The sequence below is a fragment of the Triticum aestivum genome, chromosome 7B (genome assembly GCF_018294505.1).
Source record: "Triticum aestivum cultivar Chinese Spring chromosome 7B, IWGSC CS RefSeq v2.1, whole genome shotgun sequence".
NCBI classification, from domain to species: Eukaryota; Viridiplantae; Streptophyta; class Magnoliopsida; order Poales; family Poaceae; genus Triticum; species Triticum aestivum.
Window position 1 is genome coordinate 53,020,370 of NC_057813.1, and position 20,709 is coordinate 53,041,078.

The 20,709-nt window shown below is 47.8% G+C and overlaps 1 long non-coding RNA gene and 1 pseudogene across 4 annotated transcripts; one reads left to right on the plus strand and one right to left on the minus strand.

Moving 5' to 3' along the window:
* Positions 1-3,596: 3,596 nt before the first annotated feature.
* LOC123163386 (uncharacterized) lies at positions 3,597-3,735 on the minus strand (annotated as a pseudogene).
* Positions 3,736-15,587: 11,852 nt separating this feature from the next.
* On the plus strand, positions 15,588-19,043 carry LOC123161284 (uncharacterized). Of its 4 annotated transcripts, none has more exons than XR_006480644.1 (7): positions 15,588-15,784; positions 15,879-16,093; positions 16,226-16,331; positions 16,410-16,556; positions 16,724-16,847; positions 17,625-17,704; positions 18,812-19,043. It is a non-coding gene; the product is annotated as an uncharacterized lncRNA (long non-coding RNA). The 4 variants fall into 4 exon arrangements; XR_006480643.1 differs by lacking the exon at positions 18,812-19,043 and adding an exon at positions 17,814-17,975; XR_006480641.1 differs by lacking the exon at positions 18,812-19,043 and having other exon boundaries at positions 15,879-16,039; positions 17,625-17,975.
* The last annotated feature ends 1,666 nt before the right edge of the window (positions 19,044-20,709 follow it).

Here is a 20,709-nt window from a genome sequence, read left to right on the forward strand (position 1 = left end):
TACTACGTGTGCGAGTTCATCCACAACGCGACTTTGAAAAACAAGCGGGGCTACTCTAAAAGACAATATGAAGTGCGTAAGCAATAATATTCACAATTTCATTTTATTACACCATCATTTCTGTTGAGTTTCATTCATATATATGTATTAATTAACCCCCTTCTTCAAATTAGACGTGGCAGATGCGGAATGAACTCCTAGAACCAGATCGCATGAAAGCAATTCAAGAGGAATTGGTGGGATTCTTTCTTGACCACGTCATCAATAAAGCCGGAGAATACCATGTGGAAATTGATTTCAATTGCTAGGGGATTGTAATTAAGAGATCTTATACATATTGTACATGTATGTAGCCAGTAGCGTCGGATACATGATACGAAAACTTGTTGTTCGACCAATCTCTCGGAGAAGGAGAGGTCGATCGATCACTTCTCTCGGTATGCATGACGAACTTCTGTACTCAATGGTTCTCTCGATCACTTATGTATATAGTACGTAGCGTCGACCAAGCACGGACATAAGAGAGGACACTTCTCTCTATTAATTAGCTAGCTAACACAATATATGAAACACCTAAATTAACCCCCAAAACCCCCAACCCCCCCCCCTCCTTTCAAAAAAAACAAAAACCCCAGCCACTGGAATGCTGACGCGTGGATGCCTTTTGGTCCTGGTTGGTGCCACCAACCGGGACCAAAGGCCCCCTGACTGGGCTTGGCGCACAGAGCCACGTGGAGGCACATTGGTCCCGGTTCTTGTTTGAACCGGGACTAATGGGTGGAGGTATTAGTAATGACCCATTAGTCCCGGTTCATGAACCGGGACTAAAGTCCCTTACGAACCGGGACTATTAGGTGTTTTTCTACTAGTGTATTCTCAAAGCCTGGTGGTTGCCCCATATAGACCTCTTCCTCGAGAACACCATGTAGAAACGCATTCTGAACATCCAATTGGCGAATATTCCATCCCTTGGAAACAGCAACCGATAGAACAAGTCTGATAGTAGCAGCCTTCACTACTGGGCTGAAGGTGTCCTCATAGTCAATACCATAACGTTGTTTAAAACCCTTAGCTACTAATCTAGCTTTGTATCTATCTATTGTTCCATCTACCTTCTTTTTAATTTTGTATACCCATTTACAGTCTATAATATTCCTCCCTGGCTTCGGTGGAACTAAGTGCCAGGTATTGTTCCTTATTAACGCATCATACACAATACGCATAGCATTTTTCCAATTTTTATCATGCAAGGCTTCAAGTACATTTTGGGGCTCACCAGAAGCTGCAAAGTTTGCAAACTTGAAGTGTTTATCATACCTGACCGTGCCATCCTTGGGCACTAGTGGTTTGGTAATACCTCGCTGTGAACGAGTGACTCGTGTCATTATAGTTGGGGTAGCCACAGCAGATCCGGTAGTAGCCACAGAGGATCCCGTTCCTCGTACTGACACACAAGGCGGCGGCGAATCTCCCTGGGTATCCGCACGCTCAGCCTGCTACGAATCTGCGGTCCTCCACAGGTTGCCGGTTGGCGACAACGACCCACGGTCACGGGCCCGCGCGAGGCTGCTGGAGCCATCATTGCTCTGTGGGACCACCGCCCCAGCCCTAGTCGATTCCTGACGCGTCACACGTGACGACACGGGCATATCGCCGCTGCCCGCCTGCACTGGTGCGCCGGACTCCATGGCGTGCGCTGATGCGCCAGACCCACGTGGCGTTGGCGGCGGCAAATCATGCCTGGGATCCGCGCCGGTCCCGCCTGCCTCTGCTTCTGCGCCAAATCTCTCGGTATCAGCGCGGTCAGCCGAATCAGCCTCGTGTCTAGCGCCTGTACATCTTTGTTGCTGCATAAAATCATAGTGTGGAGCACTGTTTTTGTTTTCATCAGTACAGGCTCCATTAGTGGAAGGATTAGGATTATTAAACACATGATCATCAGCATGAGAGTCACCCCCGTGATCAGAAGGGTTTAATAACTCTGGAGAGAGTAACAAAATTTCAGCACGAAGACGAGCGCCGGCATTTGGGTGGAGGCTAGCAAAAGGAAAGATATTTTCATCAAAGATTACATCTCTGGAAATATAAACACGCCCAGTAGATATGTCAAGACACTTAAACCCTTTGTGGAGATTGCTATACCCAAGGAAAGCACATTGCTTAGAACGGAATTGAAGTTTGTGGTTATTGTAGGGCCGAAGGTTCGGCCAGCAGGCGCACCCAAAAATCCGAACGATGGAGTAGTTGGGTTTTTCATGGAATAGTTTTTCAAAGGGTGTTTCAAATTTGAGGACTTTGCTGGGAACTCGGTTTATCAAATAAGTTGCGGCAATGAAGGCCTCATCCCAAAAACTTCAAGGGCATAGAGGCTTGAGCAAGAAGGGATAGACCCACTTCGACAATATGTCGATGTTTTCTCTCAGCTGACCCGTTCTGTTGGTGAGCATGAGGGCACGAGACATGGTGAGATATACCTATTTTGGTAAATAAGGAGTTCAACTTTTCATACTCCCCTCCCCAGTCTGTTTGTAGAGCAAGAATCTTGCAATCAAATTGACGTTCTACTAGATGTTGAAAGTCATGAAATTTTTGGAAAACTTTGGACTTGTGTTTGATCAAGTATATCCAAGTGAATTTACTGAAATCGTCAATAAAACTCACATAATATTTCTTCCTCCCTACTGTTTCAACAGCAGGACCCCAAACATCAGAAAATACAAGTTCTAATGGAAATTTTGATTCACTTATTGACTTAGGATAAGGCAATTGGTGACTTTTTCCTTTTTGGCAGGCGTCACATACAGAATCTTTATTGAAAGAATTTGCACACGGGAGATTATTCTTGCTAATGACTTTTCTAACAATAAGAGGAGAAGGATGGCCTAAACGCCGGTGCCACCTATCAGAGGATAGCTTGGTGGCACTGAGCATATGCTTCTTGGCGTCGGATCCCGTGTGCCTAACCGGGTAGAGTCCTATTCTACCCCTGCCTCGAAGGAGCACCTTCTTCGTTCCCCGTTCCTTGACAAGAAAAGAGTGTGGATGAATTTCAACAAAGGAATTATTGTCAATAGCAAGGCGACTAGCGGAGATTAGGATTTTGTTGGCTTGCGGCACATGAAGAATATTATTTAGGAGGAGATCACGATCAGGAGTATGAATAGCTGAATGACCGATATGTTTAATGACCATACCTGATCCACTGGCAGTATGAATCTGTTCGTTTCCAGTGTAGCGATCTCGCACGGTCAGCTTTTCCAAGTCTCCTGTGATGTGGTCGGTGGCGCCACTATCTAGGTACCAGTTCGTGTCCACCCCGTACTGCGGTGCAGCGAGGTTGGCTGACTTCTCCTCCATGCCCTGGTACAACTCATCGTAGCGCTTCCAGCACTTCCAGGCTGGGTGGCCCATCTTGCCACAGATCTGGCATTGGACCCTGGGAGCAGAGGCATGGTTGTTGTTGTAGTTTCCCCTGCTGCTGTTGCTGCCGTGTCCGCCACCGCGCCCTCCAGATTTGGAGTAGCTGCCATTTCCACGGCCTCGGGTAGCAGCGTTGGCAGAGGATTGGGACCCTCCGCCCCAAAGATTGAGCCTTGTTTCAAAGCTCAGCAGCTGCGAAAACAGCTCGGCCACGGTCACCGGCTCCACCCGGGAACACATGGCAGAAACCACCGGGTCGAAATCTTCATCTAGCCCGGCCAGTATGTGGGAGACAATGCCGTCATCGTCCACCCTCTTCCCCGCGGCGATCAGTTCGTCGCAGAGAGACTTGATCTTCCCGACGTAGTCGGTGATGGAGGAGTTGCCCTTCTGCAGGTTGGCGAGGGTGATCTAGACGTTGGTGGTCTGGGATCGGGTGTGAGATGCAAGCATCCCTTCCACCGTGTTCCAGAGCTCAGTAGCGGTGTGGCATGAAGCAACCTGGATAGCTATCTCACGCTGAAGTGTCGTCAGGAGATAGGAGAAGACTTGTTGGTCTTGAGCATACCAGGTTTGGAAGTCAGGGTTCAGCCCTTTCACCGTCGTCTTCCCGTCCGATGAAGCCACATCGATCTGCATGGGCGGCGGCGGTTGCTCGACGTCGAGGTATTTGGCCATCTGTGCTCCTCGGATGGCCGAGAGCACCGTCGCCCGCCATAGAGCCCGGTTTCCCTTCGTGAGCTTCTCGGTGGCGACGTGTGCGAATGGCGAGGATGGGAAGGAACTTGAAGACGCCATGGATTTGCTCGAGGATGGCTCTGGTTACCATGTAAAACTGTGATGGTGGAAGCGTATGCAAAACAGTAGGGATGCGTGCATGTTATATAGCTCGACAAGTACACGGATCGGCAGGTAGTTGGTAGTCTTGATCCATACTCCAAGCTATACATGAGATGAGATCATATCTACTCTAACCACCTGCCTAGATTACACAATACGTACGCCATACGTACGCAATACAACCGTGACATACATGTCACGTTACACAGCTACAAACCTATCTGTTAACATTTACTAGGTAGTCTTTGGAACTTTTTTTTTTGAAATAGAGGCTAAATCTTTGCCTCAACCATTAATTAGAAGAAGAGAGTTGCCCTGTTAATTTTAGATGTAGGTAGAAAACCTCTACTTTCTGTTGGCAATAGAATTTTGAGGTTGCCAGGTGCTTGCAAATTGGATGAGCTCCTGCAGCTTACTTGCGCCCAAGAGATGTTATATGTATGAATAGGAGGTTCGGCGCTGTGTAGTTGTCTTCAGTTTGATTAGTCGCTATATAGAGCTACAACACAATGAATAAAGACGAATGGCTGCAGAATCGCTGGAGAGTGCACTCAGCAACATGTTGAATAGCAAAATATCTCACACTGTGATTCAACGTTCTACACAACAGCTTACGCAGCGTTCTGCAGCTACGAGGTTTCTAAAATGGCACTTTCAGCTCCAAGCTTGACCCATGCCGAATATATGGTTTTCAGAGACAGTTTTTTAATTATTGTCAACCTAATGGTCCTATGCTAGGGAGGCCACACATGGGTCTCTCGTCTCTCTCCAGTAATCAAGATGCATGCTACTTTAGAACAGCAGGGCTAGGCAGATACTCACATCTTTTTAGGACTAGTATTTCCGGACGGAGGAAGTACCAGTTAAGGATAGCTAGATAGAAGATGTGTACAGGGCTTGCTTTCAGTGGAAAGATGTGTAACCACTAACCAAGTCACGACTCACGAGTGTGATGAGCACGCATGCACCAGCGCAGATTTTCTTCTAGCATTCATCTCTAATGCGCAGATTTCCGGACGCATTTTTCAGGACAAATGGATGGACAGGCGCACGTTCGTGCAACGGCTAAAGGATGAAATCATCTTGTGGAACATGGCAGGCGCTGGGATTCCTTTCGACCCAGGCTGAGGGCATGATATAACTGTATGTTCTTCCTTTTCTGGCATCCTCTTTTTTTGATGCTTTTGCCCTTGGGCACCTGCTGTACTGTGTTCCCTTCTGATCAATGAATTTGATAGAGCAACTACCAACATTCAAAAAAAAAAACAAATAGAGTGGTGAAACGTCAATAATATTTTTCTAACCTGACGGATCCGAAATTATGGAAGTTAGCCGCTTGTTGCTTTTTCTATGGTGAAAATGTGATTAACAAACTGCTCTCTTATCGTCTAAAATCCATGCTGCTGTGATATGATCGCCAACCATCAAGAGTTTCTGAAACTGACATTTTTGGACTCTAAAAATACTCACACAACAGATCGTCACGTTTGTCATTACATTTGAAAAAATATGAAATGCATGCCATTAAAATAGTTGTAATTCAACAGTAAAATTCTATGAAAAGTAAGCTAAAATTATGTAATCCATTACAGTATTGGAGAGCGTCAAATGGTGGTGGGCGAGAGGGACTAGAGGTGTGATAATATCTTAGCACAAATTGGTCGCACGACCACATGCCTTAAATTTCCTCCTAAGAAAATAAAAAAGCAACACTACATGTATTCAGAGCTAGCCCATATTCTTTATTTTCTTGCTGCCCAAAGTCATGCACACAACGCCACAATTGGACAAAAGGGTCTCCCGCAGTCTGAGCTACAGTAGCCCATGAGATGCATGTCATCGTACAGATGAAGAAAGTCAAACCAAATATGCTCATCTGACATGCAACAAAGAAGCAGCCCCAGCTCAAAGATGACCCAAATTATCACATAACAGGCAGTGGAACTACCCACTTGGTAATCCTTGTGGGAAAAGACACTTCCATTTGACTTAGGAATATACACACCTTGCAACAGGTCGAAGGAAAAAGACACTTCCATTTGACTTAGGAATATACACACCTCCTTGCAACAGGTCGAAGGAAAAAGACACTTCCATTAGAGCTGCAAGCAAACCCACAAACTTTCATCGAATCCACAAACTTGCAAGCAAACCCACAAACTTGCAAGTGGCCTTGTCATGCTAATGTCACATGTGTTTAAAGAACACTAAGCACATATGTATAACAAAATAAACTAGTTAAATTTAAAAATGTGTTCAACGCGCATTAAAAATGCAAAATGTAGTGTAAACAAATGTACGCAAAACCTTAAGAAAAAATTATACAATGTGAAACAGATTGCACGTGTAATTCAAAAAGAAATATATACAATGTTCATGCTCTTTGAGATCCGCACCTTTGGGTGGATAAGGTTCTGAATTTTTGAATTGTTGAATTTCGCCATGATGCAAGAGGAAAGGTCTGCATGTACCTTTTAGTCAGTGTACACCCAGAATGGTAAGCTAGTGTCTGACTTCTTAGTCGTTTTGAGGGCAAAACCTGCAGCTCCTTTCTACTTGGCAGTGGGCGACAGAAACTAATTCGGGTAAACAGCTACAATGTCTCGTGGAGGCCTTTTGCGAAAAGTTCTTAGCTGCGCTGCACTACCCTGGGTGTTGTAAGTTGCCATTTTGGTTCTGGTCTTTTTATGTTACAGTTTGCAAGGTTCGGGACCGTTTGCGCCAGTGCATGAATGCATTGGACGGGCTCTTCTTATGTCGCAGCAAGAAAAGCCCCGTTGAATGCAACTCCAAAATAAGCATACTTGAGTAATTGTCCAGCAGACCAGCACTGGCCATGGTAGCCGTAGCTGTGTGTAACCTCTGACGCTGTCATCCATCTGCATGCAATATATAATTGATGCCACGGTTAAGAGAGAGGAGTACATCACGCACAATACATGATAACATGGGAGGAGAAGTGTGCATGCATGGATGGGACGTGGGCATGCACGTACACAGCCAGGCAACCTGTTGCAGGTTCTTACTCACCCTGGCTCTCGCCGGGGCGCCCGCCGCGGAGTTGGTGCGCGTGTTGTCCCCCCCACAGCACGCGTGCCACCTCGTCGTAGACGCACGCCGCGTCCTCGGCGGTGTAGAAGGTGCCCAGCAACAGGCGCACGCGCTGCACCAAGTCCGCCGACGGTCTCCGCCGGACTCCAAGGAAGCGGCGCCCACGGCACACTGTGATCGTGGCGGTGGCCGAGGCTGCACTCCTGCTCTCCTGTGCCGCCATGACACCTTTGACCACGCGCTTTTTATAGCAACTTCAACGGGCCGACCCAAATGGACGGCGATTTCGTCCGCTTTTTGTCCGTTTGTGTCGGCCAGACGGACACGGATGCCTGCTTTCGCATATGGATCGACGCGTGCGCTCAACGCTGATCTGAGATCCATTTTGACGGCGTAAAAAAAAAATGAACGCATGCATATTACAAAAACAACAGCATTAATTAAACATTAAAGCCGGCCACAAAGGCCGGCGAGAGTCCACGCGTCCACATTTGCATTAGAAAAAACAGCCTAATAAACTATGAGGCGGCGCGCTGCCCTAGGCGTCGTCGTCGTCATCCTCGGGGTCCGTGAGGTCGATGAGCGTCGGCGCCGGCCCGGCCCAGGCGAACGTCATGTTCCAGAGTGCCGTCATGTCGGGCTGTGCCAGCGCAGACAGTGCCGGGCGGGGGCGGGGGGTGCGGCTGCCTGTGCACCCGCGGCCTGGCGCGCCTCCTCCTCGGCCTCGCGCTGATCCTCCTCGAGGTCGCGCTCGAGCATCTCCTCGTACTCGCCGTCAAGGCGCTCCTCTGCCAGCCGGCGCTGGCGCCACATCTCCAGGTACGCCTGCTCCTGCACCGGCGTCGCCCCCAGCCAAATCGGTGGCGTGGACACCCACTTGTGCACCACTCCATTCCAGGAGAAGCGCGCGATGGGCTCGGGCTCGGGCTCCGGCTGCGGCTCCGGCTTGATGGGGGACGGCGGGGCCACCGGCGTCACCACGCTGTCGCCCGCCGCGGAGAGGGCAAGGGCCTGCGCCATTGCCGCCTCGTACCGGGCCTCCTCCGCCACCTCTGCTCTGCGCCGCTCGTCCTCCTCTCTCTCCCCGTAGACGGTCGCAAGGGCCGCCTGGTAGGCGTCCTCCGCCGCCTGGTCCCCCTCGCGGACGACGAGCGGCGTTGGCGGCAACCTCCAGTCGACCTCGCGCACGCCCCGTCGCCTCGCCTCCTCGTGCTCGAAGGCGAACCACCTCGCCCAGTTGGGCGAGTCGGTTGCGTAGGCCGGGTCAGCGCGCTGCTCCGGCGTCAGCAGCGCCCGCCGGCGCCGCACCTCCTCCGCGTGAGCACGAGCCGACCGCGGCGCCGCCGGCACTGGGATCCTATCTGGATCCAGATGCCAGTCGTGCGGCAGCGTCACGTCCGGATACGGCAGAGGCTGCCGGTTCTGCCAGTGCCACTCCGCCTGGTGCACTGGCACGTTGACGCGCTGCCTCTACCGGCGAGGCGCCGGCGCTAGCGGAGGTGGGAGGAACTCGGAGGGGAAAGGGGTGGCGGGTGACTTGCCCTTGGCCTTGCTGCCGCTGGCGCCGGAGAAGAGGCCCATCTCGCTGTGGTTGTGGTGGCTAGGGTTTGCCGGCGACGAGGGCGCAAAGGTGGGCAGATGTGGACGGCGAGTTTGGATGAGGACGGCCCCGCGGCAGTCGGCTTAAAAAAGGACGAGCGCCGTCGCTGACATGTGGGCCCATCGTCATAAATTAAGCTGACCGCATGGGCAGCGAGTAGTTGGACAGCTGCCATGTAAGGGCGCGGCGGATAGCGAGAAGGCGCGCGAAGCGTCCGTTCAGCGTCCGCGCCGACGCATTTGAGACGTAAATTTGGGTTTGGGTCGGCGCGTTGGGCCGCCACTTTTATCCGCGCCGACCCAAACGGATGCGGCCGGACGAAATGGGTCGGCCCTTTAGAGTTGGTCTTATAACCTGGAATTAATTAGCTTAAGCACCTAGCCAGCTAGATTGAATGTTCACACATACACTGGAATGTTTCGCCACTCCATACGTACATCGGTACATATATACACACACACCTCCACTCCACCAAAGAAGATGGAAAGCATCTGGCGCTTGCTAAATTCTCCCTGACCCCTTTGTCTTTTCCCTAGTTCTTTTGCACATGACGCCTTGCTACCCGCCTTGGTCGGATTGCCGTGACATGGACATGCCGCTTCTTGATTAGTTTAACACTTAAGACCATGCAATCATTAGTGAACAAACAAGTTCATATAGATATGTCCCCGTTGCTGGTCAGCAGCTTTTTTCTCTGTGTGTCGGGCAGTTTTTGATTTGGGAAGTAACATCTATCTGCAGAATATTAGATCTGCCGTGAGCCGCCGCCCCACGAACAAAGGAAGATCGTCGATCTTCAACTGCTATCGAACACCAAAATGGTCAGCCTGGTATAGGAAGGAGTAGCCGTGTTGGTCGGCGCGTGAATCCGATCACGGGCCGCCCTGCTCTGTCGACAATGGAGAGGCGACAAAAAAGCCTAGAAGACCTTTCAAACATAGATTTCACGACTCACGAGAGGCGCTTTCCCTGTTTCATGGGCGAGCATTTGACTTTTGCCACTGTAAAAAGGTTATTTTTTCTACTACCTAGCCGCCGTAAAAACTCTCAGCGCTTGAACTTGACTATACCTACTGTCTCCGTCCTAGTTTATTGGTTTCATTCATATTTGATGTCAAATTTTAACCTTAGATTGAATTAACAAAATGTAAATGCATGTCACCGATAATAATATTGTTGAAAACTATGTACAGATACAAAAAATCAACGATTTTCTGATGACATGCATTTATATTTTGGTAGTTAAATCTATGGTTAAAGTTTAGCACAAAATACAAAGAGGACCAACAAACTAGGACAGCGATAGTATAAGCTTAATTTTTTTCGGTGATAAACTTCTGATTTATTCATCTTCAATCATGGTAGTACAAGAAATAATAAAAATTACATCCAGATTCGTAGACCACCTAATGACGACTATAAGCATTGAAGCGAGCCGAAGGCGCGCCGCTGTCATCGCCCCACCCTCGCCAGAGCCGAGCAAACCTTGTTGGACTAGACAGTCGGGAAGTCGTCGTGCCAAGGCCCCATACAACCAACGGACCAGAATAGCAACCGCCGCCGATGAAGAGTGTAGATAAGAAAAATCCAATCTGAAGACACACGAACAAAGACGAACAACGAACAGATCCGAGCAAATCTACCAAAGATAGATCCATCTGAGACACACCTCCACACGCCCACCGACGAGCTAGACACATCATCGGAATGGGGGCTAGGCCGGGAGGCCTTTATTCCATCATTAGGAAGCACCGCCGTCTCGCCTTCCTAAGTAGGACACAAACCCTAACAAACATTGAAAAAAGATCTGGAAACAGAGCCCTCACACCAGCAAGGGCCGGGATCCTCTCCGTCCCCATGGCCCTAAAGCCACGGGAGATGGGGCGGACCTGCACCGGCGACGGCGGGAGGCAGAGGAACCCTACCTTTTGGGTAGGCGGCGGCTGGCTAGGGCGTCTCACGATTTCAGTTTATTATGTCTTTTCTAGAGGTGGATTGGCGTCTCGGGCCCCCCGCCTTTCACAAATGCGTCAACTCATCGGACTGCCCTCATGGAACCCGCGAAACCCCCACACCACCTCATCTGTCGTGTTATTTTCATCCTTATTGGTTGGCCACACCTTGTGACGCCGTGTCTGTTCGTCTACATCTCGTCTGTTGCCATTTGCCTCACCCTGCATCCTATGCACCACATCCATTTCATATCGACATTTTCCACTCCTCTATAGACAAGGTGCTGGGCTGCCCCAACTTGCTTCGCCACATCCTCGCTCGGTTGGACGGCTGCACCAATCTGGTGCGCGCGTTGGCGGTCTCTCTGTCATGGTGCTCGACCGTCAAGCTGCCTACCTTCCCCAGCAAGTTCTGCAAAAGGTTTGCCCCCCTCCTATTAGGTTACGTGGTCGATTTTGAGGATTTGGGTTGGAAGAACTCGAAGTTTGTAGTTTGCCCCGGCATCGAGAATGGTTGTGTTCTAGGAGCTGGCCTGTTGCCCACAGCATTCGGCAGCCCGGAAAGAAATTTTGTTGTTCTCGACACTGCCCACTCTCTGCTTGTCGAGAGAGAGCGAACCCTAGCTACTGGTCTTGTCGAGCTGAAGCGAGCAGCAAGCAGAAGTCAGTGTGGCGCCTTCTGATCAGGCTATCACGCCTGTTAAGGATAACACGTGGGGGCATTTCACCATCGTGCACGGAGAGATTTCCTTCTTCTTAGCCCGACATTCTCTAGCATTCGTACGACTCAATCCGTGTGTGCTTTGCGTACTATGGAAAATCACTGGTTTTACTGCGTGGTCTGTTGATGCAGTCGAGAGGGGGGGTCATTCAGCCATAAAGATATGCCCCACCCGAGAACACACAAAAAAATGAAAATGACGGTCTGTTTGCTCTCACATGTAAAGGGGCGTCAATATGCTCATGACTACTATAAATCAAAAGGGTTCTCATTCCTTAAGGGTTCCTATTGCGCATGGACTGGTGGTTCTCGAAGTGCATAAATGGGGTTCCCATGTGATCTATCAATGCAGTGCATAACAAAGGTTCCCGCGTAGTCTGTCGATGTGGTCGGGGGGGGGGGGGGGGGGGGGGGGGGGCTCGCTCACCCATAAAGATGTGCCCCCACCCGAAAACCGTGTGTCAAAAATGAAAAATGATGGTCTATTTTGATCTCACATGGAAAGGGGCGTCGATATGCTCACGATTTATACATGGAAAGGTTTCTCGTTCCTTATGAAAGGGTTCCTATTGTATATGGATTGGTGGTTCTTGTAGTGCATATCGGAGGTTCGCGCATGATCTGTCGATGCAGTCGAAGGGAGGTCCCATTCACCCGTAAAGATGTTGCCTCCACCCTAAAGACCGTGTGCATTCTGCATTTTGTTCACCAAAAAGATAGATGAGTATCAATCAGTCTCTCCCTCCACCTCCCACATTGGATGTATTGCAAAAAATGGAAGTTCCATGTGATGTGTGAATGCATGTGTACTTTGTCAACCATTCGTGAAGTAAGAGCAGTCAATGTGCTCACGATCTACATTATACGGAGCTTCCGCATGTGCCCCTACCCCCCATGCCTTCTGCGATGTTCTATCAAAAAATTGAAAACGAAGGTCGATTGCTCTCATCTGGAAAGGGTCGTCTATATGCTCGTGGTCAACTATATATGGAAAGGGTTCCCGTTCCTTAAGAAATGTTTCGTATTGTACATGTGTGGGTGGTTCTCACAGTGCACAATAAAAGTTCTCGCATGGTTTGTCGATGTGGTCGAAGGGGGGGGGGGCTCGCTCACCCATAAAGATGTGCCTCCATCCGAAAATCGTGTGTCAAAAATGAAAAATGATGATCTGTTTTGCTCTCACATGGAAGGGGGCGTCGATATGCTCATGATCTACTATATATGGAAAGGGTTCTCGTGCCTTAAGAAAGGGTTCCTATCGTGTGTGGCTTGGTGGTTCTCGCAGTGCATATCGGAGGTTCCCGCATGATCTATAGATGCAGTCAAAGGAGGGTCCCGTTCACCCGTAAAGATGTGGCCTCCACCCCAAAGACCGTGTGCATTCTGCATTTTGTTCACCAAAAAAATAGATGAGTATCTATCAGTCTCTCGCTCCACCTCCCACATCGGATATAATGCAAAAACAGAATCTCCATTTTACATTGTCAAGACCATGCGTCCCCACATAAGGGCACCCTCTTATGTGTGAATGAGAACCTTTCTATACGATGGACTTTGCACCCACTAATACCTTCTACACCAGGAAAGGTTTCCACGCAACTAGGCGTCTAGATCGGTCATCGCGTCAACAAGTCGTAGTTCGTCCGCTCCGTCAAACAATGATGTTTAGATCAGACACCTCTTGGAACCTTCAGAATGCATCATCGGAAACCGTGCATACCCCACAATACCCCATAGAACCTTCACAATGCATGTTGGAAACCGTGCATACCCCACAATACATAGGCCCGCCTTCAAGCATTGCGTGCCGAATTTTGTGGAGTATGTACGGTTCTTATGTATCATGGGGTATGCACGATTTACACCATGGATTTTGAAGGTTCCTTGGGTATGCACGGTTGCGCAAGGTTCCTTGTGGTGTGCACGGTTCCTATGTTTGACGGGCTGCCTATGTATTGTGGGGTATGCATGGATCCGACGATGCATTTTGAAGGTTCCTTGCGTAAGGGCAACTTCGGCGACCTATGTATTGTGGGGTGCGTATGAAATTGAAGGGGTTCACATGCATATTCTTATAGGGTGCTCTCCTCTTCCGTCATGCACGGTTCCCACCAATGCAGGCTGCAGGTTCTTTGGTAATATGGTTCCATCTATGGTGCAATCTGGAGCCCCCCCCCCCTTCATATCCTAACTACATCATCAACGCCATCTACATATCAAAAAAGTCGCACATTCCTATTTGATTTGGGTGCCCCCTTGCGTAATGTGGTTGATGCGGTGATCAATATTTATCAAATGCCACATGTACAAAAGCATAAAAGGTGACGGCATGTCTGGAGGGGTGCCTATGTATCGTGGGTATGAACGGTTCCGTCAGTGCATTCAAATGTTCCTTGTGTAACAAGGGAGAAAGGAAGGAGATGGAGGGCACATCGGGGCTGGTCACCGGTGGTGAGGTGCTCCGTCGTGGTGGCATGGAGGCGAGGGGGGAGATGGGCGAGCTCCTAGACGCCAGCGACGCGAGGAGGCGGACTCGCTGGGCCCCATGGAGGAGGAGATGTGCTTGGGCAGGAGAAGCTCACCACCGGAGAGCCTATGGAGAGAAGGGGAAGAGTGAGGGAGAGAGCAGGGATTCGGCCGAGGATATGGGGACTTCACCTACCTCATACTTAGTAGTAGCGCGTGTTTATACCCCTCGCTACTACTATGGCATGTCCGGGGGCGCACGGTAGATACCTCTTAGTAGTGAGGGGTAAAAATCTGCGCTACTACTATCAACTTAGTGGTAGCGAGGGGTAAAAACCCGCGCTACTAGTAAGTAGCAGTACTGAGGGGTATAAACCCGCACTACTAGTAAGCGTCTGCCTATAAGCTTTTCCCTAGTAGTGTGTCCTCCCGCATGTTGAAGCTTCTCCCTTGTACACTTCTTCTTCGGATCGCCGACTGTATCATCCGGATCATAGTCGTCAACGTCCTCCTCCCCTCCCCACCCCCCACCCCCTCCGGATGATGCTCTACGGTGGACCAATGATGATGATGATGATGTTGTTGTTGTTGTTGTTGTGTGCCATTGTTGGTCTGAGTGTAGGACTAATGTGTGCCCTTTCCAGGTGTATGACAGCTGCTAGTGGTAGTTGCCAGACAGTATGAGATCCAATTCTTGCACCTACCCGTCCTCATAACCGGCCCTCCTCCCTCGCCTCCGTCGTGGTTTATATTGAGCATCTCCCTGTCCGTGTCGTACGTCGGCTCCCCCGCTCTCAGCATTGAGCAAAGCGGGTGCACGGGCACCCATCTGCTCCCCCCCCCCCCCCCGCCATCCTAGGCTACACAAGTGGCAGTGAAGAATACTCGGAGAAGAATGGCACCACGTTAACATTGACGATGACCTTTTTGTTGGGACAGAAGGGCGGAGAGCAACGTTTCGCGTGTCCGGACTACCGCAATCCTCCCCCATTGTTGTACACGGTTTTGTGGGAAGAAAAACGTGTCTAGTCCGCCCTGCGGACCGATGCAGGTCGGTGTTGTATGATTTCACGGTCCGGACATTGCGGTCGGGAGGGGTGCAGGAGGTTTACGTGTAGGTGTTGGAGATTCCCTGAGGGCATCCGTTTGCGAATAGTGTGCTAGTATGCGGGCACCGATGCGGGAAGCCGTCGTAAAAAAAGTCTCCCCGCATACATTTCAATAACTTTTTAGACTCGTCAGTCGATGAAAGGACACCGGATTTGATATAAAAACGAGCTATGTTTATGAAACAAGGCGAAATTTCATTTCATTTAGACGAAGAAAGAAAGGGTAGCAGCATCTCGGTTGTGCCAAACACCAACATAATTAATCCTCACGGGATGTTGGAGCCTCTATTTTGTATTTATACCTGGCGGCTTTCCTTGTTAATGAGATTTAATTTGTCTCGTGTAGCCGCGTTTGTCCTAATCTCTACTATCTAAAAAAAATGTAGTGTTCCGTTTCCCCCCTTACGTTTCGCGCTTCGTCCAGCCTCTCGTACGATCCCCTCACCCCCGATTTTCTTTCCCCCGTCCCAGTCCCACCTCTCGTAGGACCCATTCGATTTTCTTTCCCCCATCCCGGTTTTCTCCCTCTGGCCTGCTCCTCACGCCGGCGTTCCGCGCCGCCGCTGCCGACTGCTCCTCACGCCGGCATCCCGCGCTGCCGTTGCCGACCTCCAGCCGTCGTCCAGTAACCGCTCCCGCGCGCCCTATCTCTCTTCTTCTCCCTTCTCCCTTCCTTTTTTCTCTCTCTCTCTCTCAAATCTTTTATCTCTCTGTTTCAGAAACAACGGCAGCATGGATCCTGATGTGGAGCTCCACTACGGCCCGATCTGACCTGGGAGCGACCAGATCCGTGCGTCTCCGCCTCGCTTCACGCGCCTCCATGGTCCGCCGTCTTCCCGAGCGCCGGCGCCGCGCTCAGCCGCCGCCGTCCCATGCCATGGTAGCCTCCCCTCCAGAACGATGTGTCATGGCCGCCTCCCTGCCTCTCCCGCAGGTGGGCCTCTGCGCCCCCGGCCTAGCAGATTAATGGAGGGCGCTGCCGATGTCGGTTCATGCCTCGGTGCTCCTCCCGGCGGAATTTGCCAGCTATTCTATTCCTATCATGATCTTTTCTGTTTTGATGTAGAGTTAACTCCCACCCGTACATGAGCCCCAAGGCACCACGCGATTCTGATGATACACGAACACTGGGTCGGTCCTCTATCCGGCAGCTCCGTTGGGGAAGCACCAAGGTAAAAAACTGATATTTGATAGTAGAGATTATAGTATGTACCTTTCTGAAACTGATATTTGATATATTTCTGTATCAGATCCAAACTCCAAGTATCCGTGGATATAGGGAACAGTTATGGTACAAATAGACTTGATTGTACTGACAATTTTCAGCTTGCACATGGATCCCTTATAGTATGCAATCAAGCTTGATGATAAATTCTTGGAGAGACGCTAGGTGCCAGGTAAGGTGACCCAAGACTATTGCTTTCAGTTATTCAATGGTGTTCATATGGCATATTGCTATTAGATATGCCATTGCCTGCAGCGGCAAGCTTGAATTGGTAAGATGGATGGGGGGAGAAAAAGAGTCATTTAACGTAATTTTGATTACCGATGCCTGCATGAGCAGCTGCTCACTGTGCGCATGGGATAGGAGGTCATGCGTGGAGGCTACTCGGAGAGGACTGTATGCATGTCCGTGTCCGCGCACTTGGAGCAGCAGCCAATGGATGGTCGGCCAGAGGAGGACCAGGGTCAGTTCAAATTTTCTCCATTTGCCTTGCTATTTTCTACCAATGTATTGGCTTGACCTGAGATTGATTAGTCCCTAGCATGTAGTGTTCACCTTCTTCTTAGTTTACATACAGTTGGAGACTGGTTTCTTTTCCTCTTTTTCTGCAGTATGATTTCATGTCTCTTATTTTGGCCTCAGATATATGTACAATAAAGCAACTGTGTGTTACTAAAGAACTTTATGCAGTCGTTGATTCAGTTAGATTCTTTCCTTAGAAAAATACATATATATATATTCAGTTAGATTCTTTCCTTTGCAAAAAGAATTTATTATCAGAAGAATCTCTTGAGATTGTGATGCATATTAGACATTAATTTCTAAAACTTAGGCTTTCCTAGGACAAAGCTAGGGGAATTAGGCGGGAGTCACCCGTCATTGACCAGTTAGGAGGATTCTAAACTTCCATGCTCCAAACAAATTTGGAGGAATGGAGGATACTCAAGCTTCCTGTTTTTCATGATTATCAAAATCCTAGCAAACGATAGTCTAGGAAAGCAGCCAGATTGGTCTTATTACGTGTGGTTTAAAGTTTGCCCGATTGTATGTTATCTGAACAAGATGATTCTCTTTTCTCAATAAAAAGAAAAAACAAGACACTTCTCTGAAAAATAGTCTTACACCTTGGAGTTTCCATCTGTTGTGGTGTACCTCTGTTCTATAAATGCCATGTTTGCATGTTTATTTGATTCAAGTGTATAGATAAGGGCTAAACTGAACCATGCTAATTCGCTACCAGGTTGGAGATTTGGGATCAGAGACGCCAAGAACAAGGGACCAAGGTGCTGAACTAACGGCACGGGCAGAATGATTCTTCAGGTACCAACATAGTCGTCGACTAGAGAATTAAGTTAACTGTTTGATTTACTTGAAGCTCCAAATTGTAGTTATTTTATTCATTCACTAATTTGGTATAATCCTAATCTAGGAGGATTATCACTGTATGATATGAGATCTGGACGTTTAGCAATGATAAAACTCTGACATTGGATGGTTCTTTTCTGAAGTATAGTTGTAAGATCTATGATTCTAGCTTCGACCTTTAACTGGACAGTACTAATTGGACATATAATTGATAAATTATGCACAAGATATTCTATTGTCTTTTGTTCTCCAATCAGATTCATCTAGCACTTTGTTGACTTTCTAATTGTTCTACCCTCTACCTCTGAAACTCAGAAATCAGAGAAAGGTTATTATTGAGGACATACGTGATACATGTAGATAAATTTGGGGACATATACGTAATACATATAGATAAATTTGGACCAGAATGTTTTTCTATTATTGGGGACATACGTGATACATATCAGATTCATCTAGCACTTTGTTGACTTTCTAATTGTTCTACCCTCTACCTCTGAAACTCAGAAATCAGAGAAAGGTTATTATTGGGGACATACGTGATACATGTAGATAAATTTGGGGACATATATGTAATACATATAGATAAATTTGGACCAGGATGTTTTTCTATTATTGGGGACATACATGATACATATAGATAAATTTGGACCACTTATAACAGAGAGATTTCTTGCAAAAAATATTAACTCTCTCCAGGAGTGGGCACTGTCAAGGTAATAACAGGAATTTGCTGAACCCAATTGAATGAAAGCGGGGTGGCAATCCGATTGAGAACCTTCTCTAACTAAATGGACTTACGAACAATCAACAATATCAAATAGTTCCAAATTAACAGATGTTGTTTTATTGAAATACTGATTTAAGAATTTACTACATAATCACTTAGTGTTTTGTTTGATCATCATGTTATCCTAGACCACTTGGGGACAATATCATCAATTTCTTCCATAGTGCAATGCAAGTTCAAAAATGCAGTTTCTGTTCTATGCATTTTTCGAAGTGTATGTATGTTGTAACTGATTTACAAAACATTGGTCAACCTTCTATGAGTCCACCTAGGGAGCGGCACAGATTTGGAACAAATTCCAGAACAGGCATCCAAGCATTTGGTCTGGTACCACTAAGCTGCCAGAGCAAGATAGCTGGGATGTCGAGTCCATAGGGCAATGGTAAATCACAAATTGGCTGATGTTCGATGGGAAGCATCAGACAATACCAATGTCCAGTAGTAAGATTTGATTGTGCAGGTGATCAACCCACGTGTGCGTACATCCCCTGTTAGTCCAGATTTAGAAAAATTATGATTTCTGCTATGATAGTTTCCAGAATAGTTTGGCCCTCGAGACACTTCCACTGTATGCATGTGTGTTCCTTTTTTTCAGAGATATGCGTCTATTGATTATTATTGGAATTGGTTCGACAAACTGTGTATATGTGATAAATTTACTAATATACTGACCCAGCCTAATAATATGACTAATCCATACAGTGGATATGCGCCAATGCTCAAATTTGAAAAATGAAGGATTCAAGTCGCGAGTATGCCCATAAAAAATATATAGTTTGACTTAGTCGTAGGTTCTGTAGTAATCTTGCCTTGGCGCTGCTGCCTCTCCTCTCTGCTCCTTGCTGCCTGCGGCTGTCCCATCTCTCCTAGCACTGCTGCTGCACTTCTTCTGAAGCAATTCTCAACCCCGTTGCTGCAGTTCTCTGAACTCCAACCTGTTGCTGCTTCTCTCTCTCTCAATTTTTCTGGAAGTCTGTGAACCATTGTTGTGCGATTATATGATTTGTGTTATTTGCTTGAGTGAACCTGTAAGGTTTGTACCTCATGCAAAGTGCTAGCACCTACATATTATCCAAAATTTTCTTCTAAATGTCATGAGGCATGAGCAACAAATTTTCTCAAGAATGACCCTTGGTATATACTCCCTCCGTCCGAAAATACTTGTCATCAAAATGGATAAAAGGAGACGTATCTAGAACTAAAATACGTCTAGATGCATCCTCTTTTATCCATTTTGATGACAAGTATTTCCGGACGGAGGGAGTATAAGGCATGGATGCAATTTTAATAATACTCTTTTGGCTCTCATTTATCTGTTGCCATAGAGCATCGTATAATATAGAAGAGTCAGTCAAACAAAGCTCTTTCAATATCGGACTAATTGTGCCAATGGAGTCAACTCATGTACTAATTCCGAGTGGTGTCAATGGAGTCAACTGATGTACTAATTGTCTGATGAAAAATCTAGGTTATCAGATGATGGCTAGACATCAATCCATACTGCCAGTACTTGGTCCATATAATTGCTCCATACCAGTTGCGTTGTGTAGTTTACTATCTGTGTGCTTCGAGTTCTGTACTTTGATGGAAAAGAATACAACCTGAAATTTTATTGAATTCTGACGTGTGATGCTGCCACAGATTCTCGCGAAAATTGTTTTATCAGTTTGGAAAAATTTGCAGTTAGCTTTGGGCAAGGTGCCAGGTCTCTGAAATTACTGATGGATGAGGTGGTAAAATGTGTCCGGATTTGGATGAACTCTCATCGAGTTGATAACTTCAGTAGCGGTTACCTGTCAACGCGCTGGACTAAACATCCATCTGTTCTGAGTAGCGACCATGAGCAGAAAAGGTGGCAAAGGTAGATATGATTGCACTTATACCTGGGTACATGCCCTCGGTCGCATTGTCTTGGCAGAGGTTGAGTCTGGTTTGACTTTTTGAATTTTGAATTGTACTGGCGGGAGTGAGCTAGGCATCTGCACATAAAACCATAGGCATGAGGGTTTGTGAACTTGCTTACTACATCTTGACGTGAAGTACTTCAGTATCTTAGATCATCTACAACCATGATAGGCTAATTTCGATGCCCAAGCGTCATGGAAGTGACCGGACACGTCTGCTTCAGGCTTCCATTTGTGTATACAACCATGTCCTCTACATCCTCCCC